Source organism: Vombatus ursinus, unplaced genomic scaffold, assembly GCF_900497805.2.
Source record: "Vombatus ursinus unplaced genomic scaffold, bare-nosed wombat genome assembly UNPS02014793.1, whole genome shotgun sequence".
Lineage (NCBI taxonomy): Eukaryota > Metazoa > Chordata > Mammalia > Diprotodontia > Vombatidae > Vombatus > Vombatus ursinus.
The window spans coordinates 22442858-22462696 of NW_020954571.1; positions in this window are offsets into that span (position 1 = coordinate 22442858).

Sequence of the window (19839 nt, forward strand, 5' to 3'; positions counted from 1 at the left end):
AGCAGCAGCAGCAGCAGCAGCAGCAGCAGCAGCAGCAGCAGCAGCAGAAGAAGAAGAAGAAGAAGAAGAAGAAGGAAGAGGAGGAGGAGGACAAGGACAAAATTGAAAAAAATTGTTACAAAAAGGTACAATCAGGCAAGTTGTTGAATGGTTAGAATGCCCAACAAAAATGAAGAGGGGCGTACTTTAAGTCCCAAATATGATAATTATTAGTCCATGTCCCTTTTTATATCTTGTTACTCTGAGTTTATTTACAACATAGTATAAGAGTAATTGATCATCTCAATGGAAAAAATCAGTTAAAACACTCTGATATCTTTCTGGGACAGTTCAGCAATGGTAGTGAAGTATGGTGGATAGAGCATTTATTCAGGAATTAACTCAGGAAAACCTGAGTTGAAAACCTGCCTCAGATTATATTATATATGAGACTGGACAAATCACTTACCTGCTCTGGGCCTCAATTTGCTCTTCTCTAAAGTAAGAAAGTTACACTTGCCCTTTCAAGTCCCGCCAACTCTAAATCTATGATTTTATGATCCTAAGTAAAACTTAACTTAGTCTATCTGATAAATACAATCCAGTTCTGGTAACCTAGATTTGAAATGGGGCAACTAAGTGGTTCAAATCTGGCTTCAAATACTTCCTAGCTATGTGACCCTGGGAAAGTCATTTAACCCTGTTCCCTCATCTTGTAAAATGAGCTGGAGAAGGAAATGGCAAACCACTCCAATATCTTTGGCAAGAAAATCTCAAATGGGGTCACCAAGAATCGGACACGACTGAAACAACTGAACAACAACAAAAGATTTGAAACGTGGAGAGAGAGAAAGGGAAAGAAAGACAAAACATCTTATTTTAACTGAGGCTTTGGACGGCTCCACTTCTCTGTTCCTGGACTCTTCCTTTTGCAAAGACTTTCTAGCTAAGCCTTTCACTGATCCCACCCAATTCCCTTTATCCTAGGAAAGAATTAGTTGCATGAAAAATTGCATCCTGACAGTAGAAGGCCAGATGCTGTATCTTACAAATTTTTTTAAAAAAGTATACAATGTAGCCAGCTGTACCATATAAACTTGGGGTTTTATTCCATGCTATTGTATTCTATGTGTCCTCATTTGGTTCCAACATCTGTTCAGCCTTGTCCCTCATCACATATAATAGATATAATTACATACATGGTGCTTATTTATAGAAATACAGATATGACCGAGCAACAAAGGTGCACCCTTTACCTGTTGTAGAAAGGATTGGTTTGGCTCACTTGCATTGAGTCGAGGTTAGGCTAGCGTGCTGCAGAAAACTAAGGCAAACATAACCATTCTTAGAAGTTTCCTGGGATGCAGAGTCTTTCAGATGGAATTATTTCCCAATTCCACATTGGATTTTCTCCTTCTAAGCCTTTGCTCACGCCTTTCTCTATGCCTAGATTACTTCCAACCCAATCTGCATCTATCAAATTTCTACCCATTTTTCAAAGTCCATCTTAATTCCTACCTCTTCTTGAAATCATCACTGATTTTCTTCTCCTTCCCTAGTTAGAAATGATTTCCTGTGCAACAGGGATATTAAGTTACAACAATCTCATCTGATGGTGTTTTTCCAATGTCTATGCTACCGGTGACCCAGTATTTCACATAGGCATGTAAAACATTTCACTTCTCTCTGGGTTTAACTCATTTATTCCAACCTGTACATTAGCATTAGCAGGTCTAAGTAACCAGAAATAGACTACCAAACACATGATTGCACTCAAAGTCTCTCAAAGTCTTAAGGGGGTAATCCAGTTGAGGGGAAATATACTTCTACTGAACACTAAAAATGTTGAGCTACATCTAGTTTACACAACTAGCCACCCACAATAATACATTTTTATATAGTAAACACAACTATATGCTAAATAATAAGACAAAAATGTAATATCATAGACATTCATTTGTTAAAGCAAGTGAATCAATAATAAAATATAGCTTAATACTTATATAAACCTAAATCACACTCTCCCACTACATGCACTCACTATCTGTGGTGAAGAGTAGGCACATATTTATAGGAACCCAATAGGAAAATTCATTTGCTTATGGAAACTCACAATGCTAGACTATGGATTTCAAAGTTATTGGTCCTATGAATAATATGTTCCATGTTCTTCTAATTTTCTTGTAATCTCTCTCTTTATATCTGGGTCATGTATCCGTTTGACCTTATCTTGGTACGTAATATAAGATACTAGTCTATGCTTGGTTTCTGCTATAGTGCTTTCCAGTTTTCCCAACAATCTTTACCAAATAATGAATTCTTATTCTAAAATCTTACCTTTATACTTGTCAAATACAAGGGTATTATATTTATTTGCTTCTATGAATTGTATGTCTACTGTTTCATTGATCTACCTTTTTTATTTCTTAGCCAGTACCATACAGTTTTGATAATTACTGCCTTATAATATAGTTCAAGATCTGGTACTGGTCGTTTCAGGAGCCACTTACTGCTTGACTGTTGATCCTCATCAGTGCTCAATTAGGGAAATCTTTTTTTTTCTTCTGTAATCAAATATAGCCTTTAGAAGCTCTTTGAATTAGCCATCACCCCTTGAAAGCGTTAGCTCTTAGGGTAAATAGCAGTTCTCTTTAATCTAGACAATTGTCAAGGTCATCAAACTGGTTATGTCTAAGCTATACAAACCAGATAATTATTATATTAATTATTCACTCACCTAGATGCTCTGTTGTCTAATTGGAATGGAGCTTACAGAAACAGTTTGGGTTCACTCTGTAAGCAATCTTACAAGAATAGCACAACTAATGGAAAATTGTTGTTGTTCATTTGTTTCAGTCATATCTGAATCTTCAGGACCCCATTTGGGGTTTTCTTGGCAAAGATATTGGAATGGTTTGCCATTTCCTTCTCCAACTCATTTTACAGGTGAAGAAACTGAGGTAAACAAGATTAAGTGACTTGTCCCCTATCACAGGGATAGTGAGTGTCTGAGGCTAGATTTGAATTCAGGAGGAGGAGTCTTCCTGACTGCTAGCCCATCACTCTATCCACTGTACCACCTAGCTGCCCCCTAGAAATCGAAAATCCCTTCTGCTTTCCTTCTCAATGCAGAGGTAGCAGCAGGTAGTAACAAACTCTAGTGTGAAGATGAAGAGTAGCAATTGTCAATGGAACACTTGGTCAAGGAATTTAGTTCTCACTCTAACCAATCAGGAATTGTGCAGCTGAAGCCTATATACTATAGCTCCCAAGGATCCACTTTTGAGCCTCCCTACTATTTCTTCAACACTTTTCAGATTCCTCTTCTGATGCTCTTTTGTATACTTCCCCTTGCACTTCTATCTTGATGTCTTACTTTAATTGACCTTCCTGACACTCAGAGACTTGCCTTGTACTTAACATTGTCATCACTCCCCAATTTTCTTCTATCAGATCATCAATCCTCCTTTTTCATTGAGATCTCAGTCTACAAATGTTTTTATGAGTTCTCATTTTCTTAGTTTTACCTTCTTTACCTTAGTTTTACCTTATCTTTACCTTACTATAAAACATACAAAATAAAGGTGGTACCCACCATGCTTTAGTTCTGAAATCTCCAACAAAAGTCTCTTTGTAGCCCTTGAAACTGTGTCTTTCACACTCATTTCAATAAATGCAAGATCTTTTTCTTTCTCTTTATATTAAACTGTTTCCACACAAATGAAGCATAACTCCCCGTTGTCTTGATACCTAAAACAGGGAAAAGTAAAACAAAGAAAGGGAACTATCAACCAATATCCCTAGTGAACATTGGTACAAAAATGTTAAATAAACTATTAGCAAGTAGCATACAATGACATATTATTAGATAGATTATATACTATGACCACATTCAATTTATATTTGGAATACAGGTAATTCAACATGAGGAAGATTAAACATACAATAAACCATGTTAGTAATACAAGTAACAAAAACCATATCATTATATCTATAGATACTAAAAAGATTTCTGACAAAATCTAATACTTATTTCTATGAAACTCTATAATTTACATAATACATGGATCTTTCATGATGTAGTAAATAGCATTTGTCTAAATCCAAAAGCAAAATTATATGTAATGGAAAAAAATTAAAGGCCTATCCAATAATGTCAGAATCAAAGCAAAGATGCCCATTATAACTGCTACAGTTTAACATAAAGCTAGAAATGTAGTTGTCATAAGACAAGAAAGAAAAATTGAAGTAATAGATATAGGAAAGGAGAAAATAACATCATCACATTTTGCATGTAATATGAAGGTGTAGGGAGCTCTAGAGTCAACTACAAATTAACTGAAATACTTTACCAAAGTTCTAAGATATAAAATAAATCTATATAAATCATCAACATTCCTATACATAAAAAGCAAAAGCCAAGAAGAAGAGCTAGAAAGAGAATTCCCAACCATAATACCTACAGAAGATATGAAAATCATGGAAGTGTATCCTCCATAATTAACCTGGGTATTATATGAATCCAATAATAAAATACTCTTTGCAGAAATGAAGACAGACATAAATAATTGGAGAAGAGTTAGCTGTTTATAGCTGAGTCATGCCAATAATAATAGTAATAACAATAATAGCTAGCATTCATATAGTGCATTAAGGTTTGCAAAATGCTTTCTACTTTTTATTATTAATAATAATCACAGTAATATCTAGCATTTCCATAGAATGTTAAGGTTTGCAAAGTGTTGTATAAACATCATCTAATTTTATTCTCAAAATAATTTTTGTAGAGTAGTGGTTATCTTTAATTTTACAGATGAGGAAACTGAGGCAGAGACTTACTCAAAGTCACACTACTAATAAAGTGATCTTCAAATCCTACCTTGGGTTTTCATGACTCCAGGGCAATGGCTATATCCTTTGTGCCACCTAGCTACAATGTAATGAAAATTATAATACCCAGATTATTTTACTTATTTATTACTGAATCAAACTCCCAAAGGAATATTTTAAAGAACTAGAAAAAATAATGACAAAATTTATATGAAGGAACAAAAGGTCAAAAATCTCAAAAGTGATAATGTAAAAAAAATAAGTGGAAAGGAAAGGAATACATCGATATGAGGTCTCAAATTGTATTGCAGAAAGAGAGAAAGATAGAAGACACACACAGAGGGAGGGAGGGAGGGAGAGAGAGAGAGAATGAAAAGAGAAGAGGTCAATCAGTATAATAGATTAGGTACACAGTATCATAGTGTTTGAGAAACTCAACAACTCCAGTCACTGGAGGAAGAATGCACTATTTCATAAAAAAACCTAACTAAATAAATAAATAACTTTTAGAAAAAAATGAGTAGTCTGGCAGAATTTAGGTTTAGACCAACACATCACACCATATCTCAAGATAAACTCCACATTGATACATGACTTAAAGATAAAAAAAATCACATCATAAAAATGTTAGAGGTACAAGGAAGAAATATTTTTTCAGATCTAAAGAGGAAGAGTCATGATTAAACAAATGAGAGCAAAGATCACACAAGATAAAGTAGGCAATTTTGATTATGTAAAACTAAGAAGTTTTTGGACCAAGAAATCTAATACAGTAAAAATTAGAAGGGAATGTTTCACTGGGAAAAAAATCTTTGAAATAATTTTATCTGATGAAAGTCTCATTTGCAATATCTGTAAGGAACTGATTCAAATTTATTATCTAATAGATAATAGATAATAGATAATAGATAAATGGTTAAAGTATATGAAAAGACAATTTTCAAAAGAAGAAGTTAGAGCAATCAAGTCATATTAAAATGCACTAAATCACAAATAATGAGAAAAATGCTAATTAATTCAAATTTGAGGTCCTACCTCATACCTCTCAGATTTGCCAAGATGAGAAAAATAGGAAAAAGACATATGTTATAGGACTGTGGGAAAACAGGTGTGCTAGTGAACTGTTAATGGGGCTGTGAATTAGTCCAGCCACTCTGGAAAGTAATTTGGAACTATGCCCAGAAAATTTCCAAACTTCACATACTCTTTAATTCGGCTATAACACAACTCAATCTATACCCCAAATAAATCAAAGAAGAGGTAAGGAATCTACTTGTACAAAAAAAAAATTATAACTCTTTTCATGGTAGCTCCAAATTGGAAACTAACCTCCTGTGGGGGAATGGCTAAACAAATTATGGTACACAAATACAATGGATTATTACTATGCCATAAGAAATGGTAAATATACAATTTCAGAAGAAATTTGGATAACCTTTAGGAACTGATGCAGAGCAAAATGAGCAGAACTGGGAAAACAATTTATATAATAATAACAACATTATAGAAGAAAATGACCTGGAAAGACTTTAAAACTCTGGTCAACACAATGATAAAGCATGATTCCAAAACAATAAAGATTAAACATGCCATTCATGCATCTCCTGAGATAGAGGTGAAGGACTTAAAATGCACAAAAAACCTCATATATTTTACACGTGGTTAATGGGAAATCTCCCTTCTGCATATGTGAATACTTTTTCAATGACTTTTTTTTTCAAAGCTTCTATATAGGGTGAGGGAGAGGAGTGAGAGGGGCACATTGATTTAAATAATACTTGTTATTTGGCAAATTAAAAATTTTAAAAAAAGAAGTCCACAAATTTACACCATTAATCATTTTTTTCCCTTCCAAACTGTTCAAAATGCAGTCTGGAAGATTTTTTCATACACATAAATTAGCAGTTTTTATTAAAAGAAAGTTCTTTTCCCACTCATATTGGGTATTAATATGCTCATATGTAACTGTGACAATATCTTTCATTCATTGACAATTAATATAAATTCTTGTCATACACACAAACAGGTCCCACCTTTTATGTGTTTTTCATCAATTGTTCCATGTGAAAAATAACTTAAAGAGATAATATAACTTACATTCTTCATCCTTTCTCTTCCACCTCCAAGTGAGCTTGCCACAACATATAGGTACCAAAACTTGTTAAATATCAACATATTTTACACTAAATCAACAGAACATAAACTTTTCCCCTTCCAGATATTTAATATATAGGTAAATCTATTCATGACCAGGAAATAGGCAACTATATGCAAAATTCATATATAGCATTCTGAATATGCAAACATTTCAATAATAATACAGGTACATATCAACATTTTAACATCAAAATACACCATTTGAAAATGCCATAAAATATAACATTAGAAGGCAACTGTACACACACACATGTATGTACTTCACAGGTTTTCTATTACAGAAATCTGTTTACCTATCTGAATAATTAATCACCTCTCCAGATTTACCTAGTGCATCAAATGTAAGTCTACTCATTTATTTCTTGAATCTTACCCTTAGTTCCTAAATTTCAAGGTGTTGTCTTATCAATATCATATAAGAGTAATTTTATACTTATATAACGTAGACTGCTTCTTAAAATCTCCTTTTGATATAGTCTATTCTCTCTCTTCAATTGGCTTAAGAAGGTAAAATGGAGTTGCGTTGGGGTTCAATCATCCATCATTTTATTTTGAAATTTTATTCTTTGATTTAAAAAATTGCTGAGGTCCAATTTGTGGAACCCTGGGTGCAATTAAATCATCATCATTTGAACTGGACTCTTAATTCTAAAAGATATTTCTGGTTTTATCATAATATCTTTCTTATCAATTTTATTTATTGATTCTGGAACACATTGATTTTGAATAGTCTTTAGGTCTGCTTTTTATGAGGTAGCCAGACAGTATAATAGATATACTGGATCTCTCATACATTTACTAGATGTGTCACCCTGGGCAAGTCACTTACACTCTGTTCACTTCAGTTTCTCATCTACAAAATAAGGATAATAATAGCACATATGTACTAGGGTTATTATGAGGATAAAATGAAATATTTGTAAAGTACTTTGCAAACATAAAATAGATATATAAATGCTAATGATGATGATGATGATGATGTAACACTTGGATTCTTGGTTATATTAGTAGTTTTGTGCACATAACTTTCAAATTTTGTTTTCAGTTCGTAGTTTAGAATTTCCAACTGATTCTCAAGTTCCTCTAATACCTCTTGAAAAACAAAGTTATTTTTGTTGTTTGTTATTGAAACTAAATTTCTTGTGTTTCTTAGAAACATATCCAGACCTCCTGTGGTTTCTAATTTTCAACATCCATTACACATGCATCAACTTCCTCTGAACCAAGTCACAAATCTCTTTTTTAGTGAAGATAATTTATGCCTAACTGGTGAAGGTAGCTTATGACTAAGTAGTCCAAAATTATACTAAATGAGAGTTTACCACTTCTTATGATATCTTGATGGCAGTGTTCCTGTATTAACTAGTGGTGACTTAATAACAACAACTAGTGGGTGATGCAGTTGAGGATGAACTTTAAGTCCAAGATGACTTCTTTCCCTGACCCTATTTCCATTTCTGAAGATGATTTTCTGGGCTTCATCATTTCACAAATCAAAAATACGTTGGTCTTTTTGATCACATGTATCGATTTTATGTCTACCCAAATCACAAGTATACTATATTTCTACATCTTCTCCTGCCATCCCTCCTCTTCTTCCTCCTCTCCTCTCTCCTCCTATTGCTATTGCTACCACTACTGCTACTACTGCTACTAGCTAGCTAATATTTATAAACTGTTCGAAGATTTGCAAAACATTTTATATGTGAGTACATTTGAAACAATGCTTGGAGATGCTATTAATAAGAGATATAACCAAAGATATCTCTGTTATTTTGTTGTTTATGCTGCATTAGTGTTCTGTGAAAGGGACTGGGTCTTTGTTACCTTGTTCTCTCATTACCCTACATGGAACCAAATGTTGTTATTCTATTTATTGTCAAGATGTTCATGCAATTCTTTTTTCTGAATATTCACAATCTAAAGTGATTTCTTTCTTGAATTTCAAAGCGCAAACTTCATTACTGCTATTACCTTGTGAGGAGGGAATCATCTTTTTGGAACCTTTTTGCTATGATTTCCAGCTGTAGGGAATTTTTCTGGGAATTTCTTTAAAGCGTGCCCTTTGCATTGGCAGGGACCCATTGGAGAGATTCATTATCTGTGATTTATTGGATACTTAGTGTGACAAAAATCCATTATATAGAAAAAAATAGTTTTCCAGTGTGTTTTCCTTTTACCAGCCACATCATTTATGTGATACAAATTTGGTTACTTGAATATTTAAGCATTAATACTTATAAATATTGTACCTATATTTAAATATAAATGGCAATATGAGTAATCCAGATGTAGAATGTTTAGAATATTAAAGCTTAGCAATGCAGAAAGAATGACACTGGGGATTTTTAGCAACTCCACAGTCCAGCCATATTTGTCTGCTTGCCGTTCCTCAAACTCCATCTCTCTTCTTCATGTCTTTGCACAGGCTGTCCCCGAGGCCTGGAATGTTCCCCCTCCTCTCCTCTGTCTCTTAGAATCCCTGCTGTCCTTCTTGTTTGCATGTTGTCTCCTCCTTTAGACCATGTGCTACTTAGCAGTTGGGAGGATTGTTTTTGGTTTTTTGTCTTCTTTACATCCTCCATGATTAGCACAGTGCCTAAGTGTTTAATAAAAGCTAGTTAAATGTTTGACTCAACTCAAACACCACCTCCTCTAGGAAGTCTTTCCTAGTCCTTGCAGACCTCCACCCCTCCCACCAACTTCTACTGCTTCTTTCTGTATGACCACCTTCCATCTATTCTGTATCTATCTTTTATATGCTGGTAGATATGCTACATGCCCTCTTTATCCTTGGCACTTAGTACAGTGCCAGGAATTTACACATATACGTACATACCTACATACACATATATGTATGTATGTACATGCATGTGTATATATAGATATATACACATATATATGCATGCATGGATTATCTATGTATTAATATATGTATATAGTCAGGGACTGGTTCTTAATCCAGGGTTGGCAATTTTAAAAATATTACAATAATTGATTTTAATATTAATTTCCTTTATAATTCAATTTTTATTTTATGCATTAAAATATTCTGAGAAGTCAAAAGGCTTTATCAGACAGCCAAACAAGTCCATGATACAAAAAACAAGCTTAAGAAATCATACATTAAGTACTTAATAAGTACATGCTGAGTAATTGATCCAAACCTGTTATACCTGTTCCTATACCATTTTGTGCTTATCCAGTGCTTGTAGAACTGATTTGAATGATCACATTTTCTCTGACCTATTATTATGGTTGTATACATGTATGATCTCCCCAACTTGAACCCATGCTTGTGGAGGAATGCCTAGTATTCGACCTTACATATAGTTGATGTTCAACAATAATTTGTTGAATAGAATCCCAGGTTTGGTCTCCGGTTTTTAGTAATAGGTTCCCTAAGGGATATCAGATTTCACTATATCTAGGTTGCACAGTGGATAGAGCACCAGGCTTAAATCAGGAAACTCATCTTCCTCACTTCAAATTTAGCCTCAGATACTTCCTAGCTGAGTGACCCAGGGCAAATCATTTAACCCTGTTTGCCTCAATTCCTTTTCTGTGAAATTAGCTAGGGAAGGAAATGGCAAACCACTTTAGTATCTTTGCCAAGAAAACCCCAAATTAGGTCATGGAGAGTTGGACATGACTAAAATGACTGGACAACAACAACAAAAACATCCCTTTCAGATCTATGATTCTATGATTGATCCCTACCTATTTTCATTGTCTATTCATACAGATGGACAAGTCTCAGCTTTGGATTGCCTTAATGGCATATGTCCCCGATTTCTTTGAAAACTATTGCCTGACCTACGTACAACCACACCACTGAGATTAGCTCAGGTGCTTGGGCTGGCCAAAACAGAGTGGCTTATTTCCAAAACTTCCAAGCTGGCAATAAAATCCTATGAAAAACAGGACCATTTCTTTGTTGTTCCATGTGTTAAAAGTTTGGGTGTTTCTTTTAATAAGATGCTCTTCTATGGTATCTTTTCTTTTATGATATCTTTCTCTTATTTGAGTGGTAGCTTTAGGTCTTTAAGAAACAGAAAGTTCTATAAAAGAGTCAAAATATTTTTCTGAGGCTACTCTTTAAGAGGGATCCAGGTAATGGCAGTGTTAGGGTAGACAAGGGCTCAAAGGTTTGGAGCACAATGTAAGACGAGAGACCTAGGGGATGGAAGCACAGGACAAAGCAAAGTGGTAAGTTAAATCATTAGGCAACGGAAAATCACAGTTCAGTGGGAAAAGCATTGATTTTGAAAAAAAGGAGAAAGCTATGTTTGAATCCTGCCTCTATTATTTAATATCTGTGTGACCTGAGAGAATTCACTGAATCTTTCTGGGCCTCTGTTATCTTATCTGTGTTGGAATAAATAGCCTCTATGACTCCGTCCAGCTCTAAAAATCCACGATACTATGAATCCCACTTATGTTAGATGAAACAGTTAATCTTTTTTTTTAATCTCAAATTCCTTGCCTATGAAATGGGGAAAATAATACCTGTAGTACCTACCTCGTGGAATGGTTAGGAAGTAGGAAATTAAATAAATGAAGCACATAAAAATATCTGTTAACCTTAAACACTCTACATAGGTTAGGTAAAGCATTGTTTGATGGGAGTTTCAGAACAAAAGCCACATCCCCAGAGATCTACAGGATTCAGGGCCTTCCATGAAAGATCAAATGAGATGATATCTGGGGAGTATTTGCACTCTACTTTAATATGTGTTTGCATACCTCCATACATGTTAGCTGCATCTACTGTTGCTGCTCTACTGTGCCTACAATGCCATTCTGTGGTCCAGAATGGTGCGAAGAGTGGAGGATTAAATGAATGAGCTGCTCAGTCTTTCATTATTCACACAGATATTAACTGAATTATTAAGGAAATATTATTGATTTGATTGATAATCCACTCAATTAAATAACAAATGAAATTAATCTGCTCATTTTCTAGTCATGGATATTTCTCACAATTAAAAAAATAACAAAAAAGGAGACTGTTATTATTTCATTGACCGCCAGATTGTAGAAACTGAGGCAGATAACGATAATGATAATATTAACAAAAACAATAATAGTAATAAGAATAATGATAACTGGCATTTATATAGCACTTTAAGTTTGTAAAGCTCTTTGTAAATATTATCTCATTTTATCCTCATAACAACTTTGAAACATAGGTGCTATTATTATCCCCATTTTACAGATGAAGAAAGTGAGGCAAATGGAGGATAAGTAACTTGCCCAAGGTCACTGAACTAGTAAGTGTCAACAGCCAGATTTAAATTTAGGTTGATCCGATTTCAGGCCCACCACTCTATCCGCTGCATCACTTAGCTTCCTCAGGAAACTTAATTGGAAATGGACCCTAGTCCCAAAAGCCACCACTTTCTCTCTAGGATTCAGTCCATTGGACCATGACTCTCTAGGATGGCAGAATTTCCATTTGTTCACGTGCCCTACACTCTTATTACCACACCATACAAACACACACACACACACACACACACACACACACACACTGCCTCACATTTCTACTACCACATCACTCAAAAAACCTGCTACATATGTAGGCAGGTAACAGTCCTCACATTCTCTCTAAAGCACTATAAAGAAGGATTGTTTATATAGTGAATGATTTGATACTAAGTAAGCTTATAAGAGAGTTTAGTTATAAAGTCTCAGTTACGTCTAAGTTTTATTGTTAAGGTAGTTTATGGTTAAGGTAAGCATGGACCTCTAGAAAGAGTGCAACATTGAGGTTAGTGTTTATGAATACTTCAGCAAATCTAAGTACTTTCCACTAAATGATTTTAACTAAAGGTTCCTGACCTTCATAACAGGTGGTTTGGGTAGGTGTATGCTTGGGGATGCTAATTCCCCTGTTTTCTGCAGCCTACAGAAAAGTATGTTAATAATTTTAATACACAATATTTAATTTAAAAAAATTAAAATAATGTAATATATAATAATACATTAACTAAACAGTAAGGAATATGTATGTATAATGTACACACATATATATGTATACATATATCCAAAATTTTTAAATGGGAAACTCTCATCACTGCTTTTGAGCCCCAGCCCCCATCCCATACAGGAGAAGTCTCCTACTCTCTTGTCAACCAATTTTATCAATGAGAATTAGATGACCGACTTTTAATGGCTACAATATTTATTAAAACATGACCATAAAAGAGCTCTAGCATAACCCCCTTACAAAATATACGAATAAATAAATAAATAAATAAATAAATGGAAACAAAACAAACTATAAAGAAATTGTCAAGGAGTGAAACTTTATAAGGGAGATGTTTCTCCCAAGTGATTCTCTTCCCCTCCCACATCTTCTAATCTGGTACCCAGGGAAAGAAGAAATGAAGGGTTGTTGAGTTTATAACTTGCTGAGATTGCCTTGGTAAACAATCAAGGAAAATGGGGGCTGAACATTGAAGATTGGAATCGCATTCCTTTCCACTTCAACACAGCCCCTTTTTTTCATGGTAACTTACAGTCCAGTTCAGTCTCTCTGAAGCCGTCTCTGTTGCAATGTCTGGCCTTCTCACGTTCCAAGGTCCCTCCTCCAGCTCTTTGCCCTAACCACCAAAGCTCTCCAGGATCTGCTCTGGCTCATTTGTCCTTCTGATCGGCTCACCACTACTCACTTGCATTGTGCATTAAGTGCCTTTTGCATGCTCCCAGGCTCAGGCACATCTCTGCTCCCACCTTAATGGAAGAAATGATGCAGAATACTGGACTGGAAATCCTTTAAAAGGCAAAGAAAAGAAAGAGTAGTGGAATATACTGTTAAAATATACTGAATTTGAAGTCAGCAAACCTTAGTTTAAATTCCAGCTCTGATTTTACTACCATCCCTACCACTTACTATCTGTATAATGTTGGGCATTCTGGGCCTGAGTTTTCTCTTCTTTCACCTGAGAAGGTTAAACTATTTGCTCTCTATGTTTCCTTCTGTCTCTAAGTCTATGATGTATCATCCCTGAAACTCTCAGTTTTGGGGTGTCACTGCAAGGACACGGGTTCAAATTTGACTCTGCTGCTTATCACTTTTTGTGCAACCTTAGGGAAGTCACTTAACTTTGCTAGCTCTCAATTTCCACATAGGCAGAATGGGGCAGTCGTTCTCAATGACTTCTGAGGTTCATTTATCCAAATCTATGATCCTAAACACTGAAAATATAGAGAATCCACTGAAGTGTTAGGTGAGCAGACTCCCTGAGAAGAATAAGGTATTAAAAGTTCACAGGAATTTAAGTTGGATATGATCTTCATGAAGAATCCCAGCCCATCAGCCCTCCTAGATATTTCAGGCTCTTCCTAGCAACTGGACTTTTGACCCAGGATCACCACTGAAAAATGTTGTTTGGTTCAGAAAAAAAATCCAAAATAGCTTTTTTTTTTTATAAAGCTTCAACTCTCTTCTATGGAGACTAATAGATTCACCCATTTCATTATGTCCCTCCCCACCCCTTACCCTGTCCCCCATTCAACAACACACATGTTATGTGAGTTCAGGTAAATTTTAGCTGTTTTATTAGCCAGGTTACAAAGCTTAAAATGAGATTGACTTCGAGGACCTGTATCTGTCCAAAGTAGCAAAGGGAAATTGAAGAAGAAGGATGCTGGATTTACTTTCATAATGGTTCAATAATTCTTGGCACACTTTAGTGTAATCTCAAGCCTTATCTCTGCTATTACACTATAATTATGTGACAGATGAGTGAGGAAGTAGTTAGCTATACAAATATTAAAACATGGATGTTCCTTATCTTACCATAGTTTAGATAACTTACAAGGCCTGAGAGAGGCAAAGTTTTCATGGATTTGAAGGTGAGTTGTATCTAATATTGGATTAGTGGGCTGTTACTCAGACACACAGTTAAAGGGTAAACATTGGCCCAGTCAAATTCAACTTGTTCAGTGAGCTATTTCTACTGCTGAAACAACTGAAGTGTGTTTGTTTTCTCATATCTCAGCTCCTGGGCTTTCACCCCATTTTGGCACTATGAAAATTTGGGGAAGGGGATCAGTAAAAACATTTCTTTGTGAAGCAATTTTCCAGAGCTCACCTCGAGTTTCACTATGGCTCAGCAAGGGATTCTCTAAAGTTTCTCTCAAGTGATCTAAGATACTGGCTCTCCAGTTTTGTGGGTGACCCCACAGTATAGAAAATGATCGTAAATATAAGCCATCTCCATATTGTCCGCCCATAAGCTGTCTCTGATTAATCCTGATTGAGTCTGTAATAACCACACAAATGTAAACTATTCATTTATTTCAAATCTCTGGGTGCCGGGGGGAAGATATCACATATAATCTAGTGTTAGTCTATTCACTGCATCATAAAAATTAATTTGTCTAATTAATGACATTAGTACTTTTATACATGCATAATTCATATTAATTGATAGGTCTGCTTAAAAAGAATACCTTTTGGAAGAAAAATGATCCCATTAGCACAAGTTTAATCCAAATCAGGACTGACAAAGCATGGTGCTTTCAAGGCTTATCTCCAGCTTTGTTAATTGTCATAAGCATTCTAAATTGATTATTCTTACATTAGCATGGGACATTCCATTCATCAATGCTTTGCTGTAAAGGAAATTTGTCTAATGGATTTGGGTAGCTCAACTAAATCAGTAGTATTTTTTTCCAGTGTAGCTAGAGGGGCATTCAGAGCATATTAATTCTCTAATACTGGAGGGAAAAAATTAACAGCTAAAATATATAGAAATATCATACAAAATTAGATTTCTGACACTGAATAATTTTTGTGATATTTATTTCAATGGTAATTGAGTGAGTGCGCCTGTACTTTTATTGCTTTTGGGTTTCACCGACTCCATGATAAACAGCTAATGTTAATATTTCTTATGAGTTATGTCACTGCACCTGGTAGGGCCACAGGGGCATAAACTCAGAGGATGAATTAGCTAAATATGCATTTTTAAAAGTGACTGCTTGGAGCAACCACGATTCCAATGCTGCCGGCAGGGGCATAGGACGCTTGAGGCTTCTGGCTAAGTTGTTCCCATGGTTCATCTCTTCATGAAACAGGAGAAAGAGAAGATAAACCAGTTATTGGAAAACTAGCTAAATGAGGGGGTGACCTTGTTCCTTTAAGTAGCCAGCACTTAGAGTGCTTTTAAAAGGATTTTTTTTAAAAGAAAAAAGAAAAGAAACTTTTCTATGCACATCTTTGCTGGAATTGCCGTCTACTAGGTAAACTGAGGTACGCATGTGCTATCTAGTGAAGCAGAAAGCTGAAAAAAATTTCCTAATTAGTTTGATAAGAAAGTAGCAATGTCTCTGTAAGATAGAAGATCTCTGTTCAGATCTTGCCTCTGATGCTTACTATTTATGTGACCTTGGGTAAATCTCAAATTCTCTAGACCTTAGTTTTTTCACCCATTAAAATGAGAGGGTTGAATTAGGTAGCCTCAAAATTTCTTTTAGCTCAAAATCTATGATCCTTTGATCCTATGATATCTCTGAGCCTCAGTTTTCACATCTGTAAAAGGTGGGGAATAGATGATGTCTTAGTTGCCTTCATATCTCTAGACTGAGTCATGAATCCATGACAGTCTAATCATCTAGAGCAATGATCTACTGTAAATTTGTTCTCTGCTTTGTAGATCAAAACAACCACGAAACCACTGGATTTCAGTATTGTTTAGATCAGGGATTCTCAACTTGGGGTCCTTCAACTTAAAAAATTGATAATAGTTTTTCAATATGTTATACTTATATATAAAATATTTGTATATATTTAATAGATAAAATGATTTCCTTTGTAATCCTATGTATTTTATTTCATGAATTTTAAAAAAATAACACTGTTCTTAGAAGGAGTCCTTAGGCTTTAGCAGACTGACTGTCCAAGGGGTCCATGACACCAAAGAGGTTAAGAACCTCTGGTTTAAATGAACTGGTACCTTTGACATGGCTTATGAATTTCATTGACGAGGGACGAATCCATCTTCCCTTGTGTCAGTCCTATCTCTTAGAGCCCATACAGTTTAATCTGGTTTTCACCAGTTGCGAGTGCCTTAAGTGGAGACAGAGAAAAGGCCTTTTACATTCTTCTTCTTTTCTGGCTTCTGCCTCAATATGCCCCTTGAACTCCAGATTCACACAGTGGGGCCCCAGAGCCTTGTTGTCCCTTTCTCCCCCGAAGGAAAAAATGATTACAACTTGAGAAGCATCAGAATCTGGTCCAGATTTGTTACAGTTACATTCCAGTCATCTAGTCAGTCAGGATTGACTGCAATTCATACTTTTTCTCTATTGTCATAATTTTCTCAAAACTGAAAGTCATTTGAGGGAAAAAAAAGCCAAAAAATTTGAAGAAATATGATGACTATACCACCAATAGTGTAGAATTTTAGAGGAGTATTAAAATCAAGAGCAAGAAATGGAAGGATATACTCAGAAACCCAAAAGCAGCTAAGTGGCTCAATGGATAGAACTCTGGGCCCAGAGTCAGGAAGACCTGAGTTCAAATCCAGCTTTAGACACTTACTAGCAATATAACCCTAGGCAAGTCACTTAACTCCTTTTGCCTCAGTTTCCTCATTTATAAATGAGCTGGAGAAGGAAATGGCAGACCACTCCAGTATCTTTGCAAAGAAAACCCTAGAGAAAGTACAGGCCTTGAAGTCACAAAGAGTCATACGCAACTGAACAACAATAACGACAACTCAAAAGCATAATATATTTCTTATATTTAACCTATCTAGTGATCATATATACAAGTAGTCTAGCAACTAGCATTTATTAATTACCTACTACGTGCTAGGTATTATGCTAAGTAGAACTCCATTCTGACAACTTGTAACTCAATTCACCTCAATTCAAACAGTTCTTAAGTGCTTGTGATACTCATGGCACTAGAGATGCAAAAATCAAAGTCTGGGACCTCAAGGAGTTTTCATTTTCCTTGGGGTCCAGATGGTGAGGAGGTTCACTGATATATGCACTGATAAGTAAATGCAAGATAATGTGAAGAATTTGGAGGGAGAGAGCACTAAATAACAGGCCTGGAAAAGGAGTCAGGAGGTTCAGGAAAAAAACTTTCTGCAGGAGATTGGTGGTACCTGAGCTAACTCTTGAAAGAAGCTAAGGATTCTAAGTGGCTGAAGTGAAGAGGGAATGTTTTCCAGGTCTAGGGAACAACTTGTGTGAATGAAGGGAGATGGAAGATGGAATCTGGAAGCTAGGGAACAGCTAATAGGCCTGTTTGGCTGGAACAAAATGTGTGTGAAGAGGAATGATATTAAATAAGTTTGTGAAGGTACATGAATTTGGAGTCTGATTATGCTGGGCTTTAAATGCCAAGGTGAGGATTTTGAATTGGATCCCACAGACAATAAATACTACTGAAGATTTTCAGATCTGGAACTGACTAGGCTTTGAGATTTTGCCATATCAGAGCAAAGTTCGTTATTAAATTAAGGATCCTGTATATGTAGCAGGGAGTCTGATATCCATGTGTAGGGATAGAACTTACCCTCACTGAATTATCTAGTGAGGATGGTTAAAAAATCTTTGAAGAAAGAGGGGAGATATTCACAATTATAGGTCTACTAACTAGTTTTTTGGTTACATGTTTAATTGTTATCTTCTTCCTTTCAGAGAAAAGTTATTGACTTAAAGATGTTATTAAGGGCTTTTTCAAAAAGACTCTTATTTCCTATTCTCTGAAAATTTCCATACATATTGATATACTCAATGAAATAGAGAAATGAGCCAAGAGGCTCTCTGTCTTTGGCCTCATTTCTTTTCAATATAGTTTATCAATCAGTCAAAGAGTATTTATTAAATGCTTACTAGATTCTAGGCACTATGCTAAGCACCAGGGATACAAATAAAGGCAAAAACAAAGTCCCTGCCCTCAAGGAGCTCAGAGAGAGGGCAGCAACTCAGATGTCAACCAACAGTAGGATTGTCAAATCAACACCTGACACAAATCAGAGAGGGACAACTAATATGTTGGGGAAACCATCAAGATGGAACAACATATTGACAGGGTAGAATGATGGACTGAACTTAACAAGATCAAATTTATTAGAGGTATATGTGATGTTTTGCACATACTTTGGCAAAAACAAATGAAGAAACCAACAACTATGTCAGTGAAGGATGGAGAAAGCATGCCTTAAAGCATAGAAAAATGACTTAGAGATTTTTGTTCAATGTGAGGATGAAAAAATAGTTCAGTCTTAGAGTACATATAATTGAAGGATAGTTTCCAGAAAAAGAAAGGTTATAGTCATATTCTACTCTACAATAATCACGTCACACCTAGTGTATGATGCTGAATTTTAGGCATCACACTTTGAGAATCATTTATAGACTAGAAAGGAGAATGACCAGGATGGTGAGGAAACAAGGAACTTTATCATCTGAGGACCATTTGAATGAACCAAAGATGTTTAGCCTAGAGAAGAGAAACATCAGAAGAATATTAATTATAAACTTCAAATATTTGAAAGACTCTAAGGGGGAAGAGGTATTAGACATTATGTTTTGAGAGGGGAACTAGAAACAATGGCATGCAATTACAGGGTGGTAAATTCCAAATCAGCATAAGGAAGATCTTTCTAACAGTTAGGTCTGTCCAAAAATGAAATAGCTTTCTTTGCAAGACGAGTTTCCCCTTTTGAAGAATTCAAATGTAAGTCAAGTAACTATTTTTGAAAGCTGCTATAGTAGGGATTCATGTATTGGGTAAGGAGTTAGGAAAGAGGACCTCTTGGATCCCTTATGGATTTATGATTTTATATATATATATATATGTGTGTGTGTGTGTGTGTATACATATACATATATACATATATA